Source organism: Neofelis nebulosa, chromosome 12 (genome assembly GCF_028018385.1).
Source record: "Neofelis nebulosa isolate mNeoNeb1 chromosome 12, mNeoNeb1.pri, whole genome shotgun sequence".
In the NCBI taxonomy this organism is placed as follows: domain Eukaryota; kingdom Metazoa; phylum Chordata; class Mammalia; order Carnivora; family Felidae; genus Neofelis; species Neofelis nebulosa.
Window position 1 is genome coordinate 6,744,161 of NC_080793.1, and position 10,179 is coordinate 6,754,339.

Here is a 10,179-nt window from a genome sequence, read left to right on the forward strand (position 1 = left end):
CTGCTTTGCTGACCCCGCGGCTCCTTCCCATCTGGGGCGCAGTCCCGTGGCCGCTGGGTTCTGCACTGCGCTCTGACTTCTCCCTCCGCTGCGGTGGGAAGCGCCCGGCTCATGGGTGTTGAACCCCAACGCTTGCTTTTGTGACCCATGGGATCAGGCTAGGGTCTGAGTCTGGGGGGGGTCGCAGGGGGAACGGAAGTGGGACACCAGAGCTGAGCGCAAAGGCCACGCACAGCTGGACGGCACGGTTGGGGAGAAGTCAAGACGCAGGGCCCCAGGGCGCTCGGTGCCGGGGCGCAGGGCTCGGGCCCTGGCGCCCTTGCAGTTCCCTGGGGAAGGGGGGGCATCTCCCCTCCCCCCCTCAGACCTCACCTAGGTTTTGAAAGACCCCGAACAACAACGGAAAAAGGGTCTAACAGCGGAGGCGGGGAACCTTAGGCCGCCACTCATCACTTCCCTTGACTTGACAACTTAAAAAAATAAAATAAAAAGCACCCATAATGTGTGTGTATATTTTAAAATATTTTTTCAGGGGCGCCTGGGTGGCCCAACTGGTGAAGCTAACCACTCTCGGTTTCTGCTCAGGTCATGATCTTACGGTTCCTGAGTTCAGCCCGGCTTCTGGTTCCTTGCTGACGGTGCCTAGGATTCCCTCTCTCTCTCTCTCTCTCTCTCTCTCTCTCTCTCTCTCGGATCCTCCCCTGCTCATGCTTTCTCTCTCCCTCTCACAAATAAAAAATAAACTAAAAAAAATAATAAACTAAAATACTTTTTAATCACAGAAATAGGACATGTGCGTGAAGAAAATTAGAAAATACAAAGAAGCAAAAATTAGCAAACACATCATATGTCCGCCACCCAGACATCACGGCTGTTCCAATACTAGATGCTTCTAGATCTTTTACCAGGCAGGTGCTTTCCTAGGCTAGGGCTTTGTTTTCTGGACTGAGACCTCAGACGACCAGATCACTGGATGAGGAGACGCTGTGGCTTTATAGAAGGTCGATTGTTCTTAGGAGGGGCCGATTTAATGATTCTGATGTGATTTCATTTTGGGAACCGAACAAAATATACTATTTCATGACCTGCTTTAATCCGTCAGTGACTTCCATGTTTTCATTTCAGACAGTTCTCATCTTACCTAAAATGAGATTTTATTAAGATTTCCCAAGGGCCCCCGGGTGGCTCAGTCGGTTAAGCGTCCGACTTCGGCTCAGGTCATGATCTCACGTTTGTGAGTTCGAGCCCCGCACCTGGGGCTCTGTGCTGGGCTCTGCGCTGACAGCTCAGAGCCCAGAGCCTGCTTCCGATTCTGTGTCTCCCTCTCTCTCTGCCCCTCCCCTATTCATGCTCTCTCTCTCTCAAAAATAAAAAAAAACATTAATTTTTTTTTATGATTTCCCAGTAACCCCACAGTGTTTCCCTTTTGAAAAAAGAAATTTTGTAACATTTATTTATTTTTTGAGACAGAGAGAGAGAGAGAGCATGAGTTGGGGAGGGGCAGAGAGAGAGAGGGAGACACAGAATCCGAAGCAGGCTCCGGGCTCCTAGCTGTCAGCACAGAGCCCGAAGCGGGGCTTGAACTCACGCACCAAGAGATCGTGACCTGAGCCGAAGTCGGACGCTTAACCAGCTGAGCCACCCAGGCACCCCCCACAGTGTTTTTTCGTAGCTGGTTTGTGCATACTGGCATTCAAGCTGGGCCATGCAGTATTCTCATTGTAAGCTAGTGTGCCCCTTTTTGCGCCAGTGACCGGCCAGTGGGAAGGGGCCACACGCTCCAGGGAAAGCCCCACCCCCTAGCTTTTTCTCTTACTGCCTCCTGGTGTGACCCAGCTCATGGCTCCCGCCCCCTACCTCCTCTAAACTGGAAGTTAAAACGAGGCTGGATGGCGTGAACTATGAACCTGTGATGACAAGGCTCCCACCACACAGGAGTGTCCAGTTAAGGAGAGAAGGTCACCCTTCTGGTCCTTCTCCGCAGAGATGAACACTTGTTGGCTGGCTGCTCCTCCTTCTGGAACCTTTTCTCTGCTGATACAAATGTTGGGCCGTTCCTGTGCTTCCGATTGTGCGAAAAAGGGATTGATACGCTAGCCATTGTTCTGGGACTTTTTCAAAACCGTGACCATGTATCTCGGCCCCCTCTCCATGCCCTGATGGTGAACCTCTGTCATAGATTGTCACAGATCACATCCATCTGGTTGACTAAAAACCATACTTCTTCTGTGCATAAGCTGCTGTTCATGGCGAGTCTGGAGGACCTAAATGCAAATTCGATGGACAAGATAGCATCTAACTTATTCAGCAGGCTTTTGACTCCTCTCCCCACCCCCATCCCGGCAAGCCCTTCGCCCACAGCCATCAGATGATCTTTTGCAGGGCCTTTGCATGTTCTAGGCTCTTTCCTGCAGTGCTCTGGCCATCTCTCCCCACCTCCCCCCTGCTCCCAGCTCCTTCAGCTGTGGCTCGCCAAGATATCTTTCCCTGTCTATAGAAGAAAAGCCACTACGAACAGCTGATCACTGGTTTCGGGCCCACGTTGTGGGCAAGCATTTTCGGTGTGTGCACCCCTTCAGGGTTGAATGGATCCCTCTGAACAAGAGGGTCCCTCTTCCTACCCTGATCTCCATCCCACACTGGGAGTTCCAGGGAGTGGGTGACAGCAATCTCCCTGTCTTGTTTGCCGTCACATCTCTAGGACGCCGGACAGGGCCTGGCACAGAGCTGGCCCCGGGGAAGGAACGGATGGCCAGATGAACGAATGCTGTTAGGAACACACGCTGGGGAAACCTCGTTGGCAGTGGGGATCCAGAGTCTTAAGGACAACCCGCCCAGAGGGAGACAGACATCTCTCAGCACCCAAGAAGTTCCCTCGTGTCCTATCCCAGTCCACACGGCTCTTCTGCGCAGAGGTAACCACCGTTCGGACCACTACCGGCATTCTGTCTTCCTGCTTCCTCCTGACAGCCAGCTTTGTCCCGGAGGCTCACCAGTTCTGTGTTCTGGCTTTCCTCAGGCCCCGTCACCTCTCGTCTGGGCAACAGCACCGGCCCCCCACCGGTCCCCTATCCTTGGGCACCACTCCCCGACCCTGAGCAGCTGGGGACATGACGGAAGCGAAGACTGGCCTTGACCTCAGCAGAGATGAGGGTCTCTATCTGCTTGGCATCTGAACCCTGGTGTCAGAAGGCTGAGAGGCAGGGGAAGGCGGGCGAAGCAGGGGGGAGGGGGGGGGTGTGTGACCCAGCAGGGCCTGTGGTTTGAGTGAAGAAAGCGATTGCATAAAAATGGAGAGCCTTACCACAGCCTGGGTCCTGTCCCTGCCTGAGTCATGCTAGAGAGACAGGGAGGGGACGGCAAGAGCCCGAAGCCCCTCAGATCTCAAGCTGGCCAAGGCCTTGGGTGTGACATTTCTGAAGTCATCACCGATGAGCTCAGGCAGAGGCGCGCCTGGGGACAGGGTAAGAGGCAGGAGGGAGGGCTGAGGTTGTCTCAGCAGAACTCCAGGTCTGGGTTGGCAAGAGGTCATGGGGTGGAGAGTTGGCCCCGGAGACAGCTCCAAACCACTCCCAAGGCCAGGGCGCCTCTGACGTGAGCCCCGCGTCTCCGACACCAGCAATGTGTCTGGCACACTCAGGCTTTGGGGGTTAGTGGATGAACGGGCCAGAAGAGCGCCTCTGAGGGGCACTCCGGTCCCCCACTTTAATCCTCTAAGCTTCAGCAGTGGCTGTGCTGGGGCCTCACGTGTCCCTGGTTCCCACGACAACAGACCCTGGTATTCTGGTCATGAGTCCCCCCCCCCCCCCCCCCCCCCGTTTGCACAGGCTTAGGTGTGTAGCTCAGTCTATGCAGAGCTGGGGGGATGACTGAAAGCTGGGTATAGATCTGGCATCCAGCCAGGAGGAAGAAGCATTTTTTTTTTCCCTCCAAGATAATGTGTAACTCAGAGGCCACAGACTGCTGCCCCCAGGATGGGACAGAAGAATCAAACCAGATCGCCTGGGTTCCTGGCTGCAGCTTGTGCTGGGGGTAGTGGGGACAGCAAGGGACATATCTGGGCCTTTCCAGACTCCAAGTTCAGAACAATTCCGAGTGCTGTGCTCCTCCGGGAGGGGGACGACTTGGCTCTCGGGACAAGGTGACAGCAGGGAGGCCTTCATGGTGGTGGAGTTAGGGGTGGGGCGGGGGTGGGGTGGGGCGGGGTGGGGAGCTGGACAGGGAAGCAATGAGAGGCTTGCGCAGAAAACGTCGTCTTACCCTACAGGACCCAGAAAACAGGCGAGGTCCAAAGCGGCCTTGGGTGGGGGCCTCGGCTTCCGGTGGGGACCCCAGCGCCCTGTAGAACAGGTGACAGACCTGCGCTGACCAGCCCCCGGTTAATGGTAACTGGTTCCTTTCGTCGTCTCGAGGCCGGGGCTGCTTTGGGGGTTCCGGGATCGAGGGGCTCCTGGTGAGGACGTTCGTGGTACAAGGGGCGCGGGGACGCAGGTGACGACCCCCGGGGCCGACCAGGAGCGGATTCGGATTCGCGGAGGTTCTCCCCAGGCCACTCACAGCCACCCCACCCCACCCCGGGGCCGCTGAGCTCAGCCTCCTCCGGCGCCCAGGTCCACCTTTCCGTCCCCCGCTGGCTATTCTCCGTTCACACCTGCGAGGCACCTGCTCAGCGCGCTCTGCGCTCATTGGCTGTTGGCCAGCCTCCCATTGGCCGCCCTGTGCTCAGGCGCTCTGCACTGTCCAATCAGAGCCCGGAATTGCCTGGGGCTGCGTCTGCCCGTGTTTGTGCGCGGGAAGAGGGGGGACCCCTTACAGGGGCTCGGGCAGGACTCCCGTTCTAGGCCTTGTGCGCTACACCCTCTGGCTTCCAACCAGCTAATCAGGTTCCCGGAGGACCCAGCACAAGCACCCCTTTCTCCCCCCCGTACTTCTCCCCTGATACACGCACCCACCGCTACGGGTTCTTATCTTGTTGTGATGTAATTAGTTCTTTGCCCGTCTCTACCGGCCCTGGACTGATGATTCACGGGGCGGGGGGTAGGGCCGGACCTTCACACTCCGTATCTGTCCAGCCCCCCGGGCGCTGCCTCGGGGATGACTCAGGCCTGGTTGAAGCTCAGCGGTTAACACACCAGCCGCGGTGACCGTTTGCGATTAACACGAGGCACAATGTCACGTGTCACCTGGGTTATCTCAGTAATCCTCCATGGAAGGTGTATTATCACACCCGTTTTAGAGATGGAGAAAGCGAGGCCCAGAGAGGGGAAGTATGGCGCTCGGATAGGAGGCAGTGGTTCGGGGCTTGGGTTTCCGTCCTGCTCCTCAACCGCTGAGCCACGGCGGACAGGCTACTTGGTCAATCCGGGCCTCAGTGTCCCCTTCTCCAAAAGGGAGAGAAGCAGATTTAACATATGAGGTGGCCGCAGAAAATCAGCGGTTTTCAAGCTGCAAAGACTCAACCCCGAGGTTGGCATCGTTATCACAGGTGGGAGGAGGAGCTTGACTGCTCTTTCAGCAATAAATCGGGCTCTGCAGACTTGACCTTCAAGTCCAGCTTGCTTGAAATCGGCCCACGATTTGGGCACATACCTCAAGGACAGCGTTGACATTTTGATTCACAGATCTTGAGACTGGAACAGAAAGGCCTACACCTCATCTGAGATTCTCAGCGCAACTGTGACCTTTGTGCCGCGTGTCTTAAAGCAATCAAAGAACCAGAAGATCCTAGACCACTCTGCGGCACAGTGAGAGGTCAGTGACAGTAGCCCATCTCTTTATGTAGAGTGGCCTGATGTGGCCTTTGATCTCCCAAAACGTGGTGAGTCCAAGCTGAGATGTCTCATGACTGTGAAGTTCACACTGGTTTTTAAAGACTTCACATGAGAACAAGTAAAACACCTCACTAATAATTTAAAAATACTAACTACACGTTAAAGTGATCATATTTTGGGGAGTGCCCGGGTGGCTCAGTCAGTTAAGCGTCCAACTTCAGCTCAGGTCATGATCTCACAGCTCGTGGGTTCGAGCCCCATGTCAGGCTCTGGGCTGACAGCTCGGAGCCTGGAGCCTGCTTCAGATTCTGTGTCTCCCTTGCTCTCTGCCCCTCCCCTGCTCACGCTCTGTCTCTCTCTCAAAACTAAACATTCTAAAAGGTAATAATATTTTTAAATCATTACCGTAATTATTAAATATTATTATCTTTTAGAATGTTTATTTAGTTTTGAGAGAGAGAGAGAGAGAGAGACAGAGCGTGAGCAGGGGAGGGGCAGAGAGAGAAGTGTCAGCACAGAGCCCGACGCGGGGCTCAAACCCATGAGCTGTGAGATCGTGACCTGAGTCGGAGCTGGCTGCTTAACCGAATGAGCCACCCGGGCACCCCGAAAGTGATAATGTTTTTTTTTTTTAATTTTTTTTAACGTTTTATTTATTTTTGAGACAGGGAGAGACAGAGCATGAACAGGGGAGGGTCAGAGAGAGGGAGACACAGAATCTGAAGCAGGCTCCAGGCTCTGAGCCGTCAGAACAGAGCCCGACACGGGGCTCGAACTCACGGACCGCGAGATGGTGACACGAGCCGAAGTCGGCCGCTTAACCGACTGAGCCACCCAGGCACCCCAAGTGATAATGTTTTTGATACATTAAGTTAAAATATTCTTTTTTAAAGTTTATTTATTTATTTTGAGAGAGAGAGAGAGAGAGAGAAAGAGCACACAAGCAGGGAAGGGCAGAGAGAGAGAATCCCAAGTAGGTCCCACACTGTCAGGGCAGAGAGCCTGACTCGGGGCTCAGGCTCACCAACTGTGGATGATGACCTGAGCCGAAATCAAGAGTCAGGTGCTTAATTGACTGAGCCGCCCAGGCACCCGGATATATTAGGTTAAATCAAATACATTATTATAATATGCCGCATAATATTCCAAAGATATCAGTTCCTATTCCTGGAACCCGTGTTGCCTTTTGGGAAAAGGGGTCCTTCTTTGCAATTGTGACACAGTTAAAGATCTCGAGATGGGGAGATTACCCTGGGATTACCCAGGTAAACCCCGAATGCGATCACACGTATCTTGATCAATGAGAGACGGAGGGAGATTTACACAGACACGTGGAGAAGAGGAGACAGCAGGCTGGAGAGAGGTGGCCACAAGCCAAGGAATCCCAGCATCACCAGGAGCCAGAAGAGGCAAGGGACAGATTCTCCTGGACGCTGTGGCAGGGAGCAAAACCCTGCCAACGCCTTGGCGTCAGACTTCTGGCCTCCAGAATCGTGAAAGACTAAATTCCTACTCTTCTAAGTCACCAAGTTCCGGGTAATTTGTTACAGTGGCCACAGGGAACTCATACGATTATAGAAATTAATTCCACCTGATACATTTTTTTTTTAACATGGCTACAAGAAAAAAATTTGTTTTTTCATTTTAGAGAGAGAGAGAGCACACGTGAGCGAGGGTCAGAGGGAGAGAGAGTGCAGAGTGCAGAGCCCAGAGTTGGGGCTCGAGCTCGCCCGAAGTGGGACTTGAGCTCACGCAATGCGGGGCTCGAACTCACGGACCGGGCGATCACGACCCGAGCCGAAGTCGGACGCTTAACAGACTGAGCCGCCCAGGCGCCCCGACACGGTGACTCGCAAATGTCAAGTTCCACGTGTGGCTTGCACTTGGCGTGTGTGTTAGGTTTCTGCTGGACAGCGCTCTCTGGAGATCCAACCAGAGCTACGTACGCTTGTTCTGTAGACACACGAGCACCTCTGAAAACACAAGAAGGCGGGGCGCCCGGGTGGCTCAGTCAGTTGAGCGTCCGATCTTGATTTCAGCTCAGGTGACGATCCCAGGGCCGTGGGATCGAGCCCCGCGTTGGAAGCCTGCTTGAGATTCTCTCTTTCCCTCTGCCCCCCTCTCTCCCCCGCGCACACGCTCTCTCTCTCTCAGAAATAAACATAAAATCAATCAAATAAAAACACAAGAAGGCACTGTATGAGTGATGTAGAGCTGTAATACCTAATGACCACAGACTGTTCGGCTTAAAGCAACAGAAAAGGATCCTCTCCTAGTCCTGGACACCGGAGATCTGAAGTCAAGGCGTTGACTGGGTTGGTTCCTTCTGGAGGCTCTGAGGGGGAAACGCATCTCGTGGCTGTCTTCTGGTGGCTTCCGGCAAGCCTCCGCCTCCCCCGGCTTGTGGCCACGTCGCTCCAATCTCTGCCTCCCGCTTCACCTGGCCTTTTCCTCCATGTGTCTGAATCTCCCTCTGCTTTCCCTTACAGGGACACGGGTCATTGGACTCAGACTGAGCTCTGTGTATATACATCTCTCCTAAGATCACATTCACAAATACTGTAGGTTAGGACTCAGACACATATATATTTGTTTTTTTCGGAGGACACTATTCAACACACTACAGACCTGTTATGTGGGCTACTGAAGGGCAGAGGTTGAACTGCAAAGGGCGTGGGCTCTGTGGCCGTGTGATCCTGGGCTTGAGCCCTCCAGTCGCGATCTCTTTGCTATGGTTGCTCCCTCCCAGGCGCTTCAGGAACCTTCTCTGGAAACTGGAGGTGGTGTCGTTATGAGTGCTTCCTCCAAAATGCTGTGACGAGACCACTTGTTAGTTCCGTAACTGAGTGAGTTACTCAACTGCTCTGTGTCTGAGTTTTCTCATCTGTAGAGTGGGAATAGTCGTAGTACCTGCCTCAACAGGATGTTGAGGATCAGGTTAACATTCCCCCAGGCACATCGTGAACACTGTACAATGTTTTCTTTTTTCTTTTCTTTTGAAGTAATCTCTCCGCCCAGCGTGGGGCTCGAACTCGTGGCCCCAAGATCAAGAGCCGCACGCTCTACTGGCTGAGCCAGCCGGGCGCCCCTATGCAAGTGTCGTGGTTGTTCGTGTCGTTATTTATGATAAAATGTTGTTCATGTTGTTGTTTATAATAGAACGTTGGCATCGTTTACATTGGGCAGAGGTGATGAAATGTCCTATCGAGCTCTCGTGTTATCCTTTCTCTGGCTTTGGTTCGGACCTGACTTCCTTACTCAGCTCATGTTGAATGACCCTGAGCACAGAATCAGGGCCAGTTCATGCAGCCACACGGGGTCCCGTGGGGCCGACTCACCAGTCCACTGTCAGCCGCCTGAAACTCCCGATAACGTTTGAAAAGGGACTTTGCGTTTTCATCTTGCGCGGGGCCCCACTGATTTCTGTGGCCAGACCTCCTTGGAGTCACAACTCCTCCAGCGAGGGGTGGCGGTCCCCCTCTGGTCTCCGAGGGACCTTTACAAACTAGGTCGCGGCGGCTGGGAAAACACGGCGTCCGAGGATGAGCCAGCCGACTGGGGCTGCGTTTGTTTTGCCTGCAAGAGGAGATTTAGGGCTGACCTGGTGGTGTCCTCCAATTCCCAAGGCCTGTGGCGAGGAGAAGGGAGCATGTGTGTGCCCTGCGGCCCCGAAGGGGCAGTTCGGCTCAGCACAAGGAAGGAGATCTGAACGAGAGTTGTGCAAGAATGGAACAGCTGGCTTGCCTTCAAACTTCGGCTCTGCCTGCGGGGGTGGGGTGGGGGGTGGGGGTCGCTGGTGAAGAAAGCAGGCTCTGGCTGCCGATAGCTTCACCTCTGCCCAGATCCGTGATCTTAGGGCAAAGTCATTCATAGCCCTGAGCCCGTTTTTCCACCGAGAACGCTGGCTGATCAGGCTCCATCATCCAGGGTGACAGCGCGAAAGATAAGACAAGGCAGGTGGATGCATGAATCACGGAAATGGTGCCTACCTCCTTGACAACAGCTGCTGTTGTTCTGGTTGCTGTATTATTATTATTATTATTATTATTATTATTATTATCATCATTGGAAAGTAGGGAGTCCCCCCAGACTGGCAGGGTTCCAGTCGAGAGGGGCCATCAGGAGGTTGCAGACATGACCTCGCGTCAGAGCTGAAGGAGGGAGCACGCGCTCTGCCCCCTTAACGATGTCAGCTTCTGTCATATTTGGACGATTCGTTTAAAAGCCCACGGTTATAGGGGGCCCCCGGGTGGCTCAGGCGGTGAAGCGTCCGACTTCGGCTCAGGTCAGGATCTCACGGTCAGGGGTTCGAGCCCCCGGGCCGGGCTCTGTGCTGAGGGCTTGGAGCCTGGAGCCTGCTTCCGGATTCTGTGTCTCCCTCTCTCTCTCTGCCCCCGCCCCCGCCTCT

At 54.2% G+C, this 10,179-nt stretch overlaps 2 long non-coding RNA genes across 3 annotated transcripts; one reads left to right on the forward strand and one right to left on the reverse strand.

The window, feature by feature from the left end:
- Positions 1-3,285: 3,285 nt before the first annotated feature.
- Positions 3,286-9,223, forward strand: LOC131491211 (uncharacterized). The gene is made up of 3 exons (XR_009251359.1): positions 3,286-3,464; positions 5,622-5,751; positions 8,521-9,223. It is a non-coding gene; the product is annotated as an uncharacterized LOC131491211 (long non-coding RNA).
- On the reverse strand, positions 6,687-8,524 carry LOC131491210 (uncharacterized). Of its 2 annotated transcripts, XR_009251358.1 has the most exons (3): positions 8,400-8,524; positions 7,995-8,309; positions 6,687-7,744 (listed from the first exon to the last, which is right to left on the reverse strand). It is a non-coding gene; the product is annotated as an uncharacterized LOC131491210 (long non-coding RNA). The 2 variants fall into 2 exon arrangements; XR_009251357.1 differs by having other exon boundaries at positions 6,687-8,309.
- Positions 9,224-10,179: the final 956 nt, after the last annotated feature.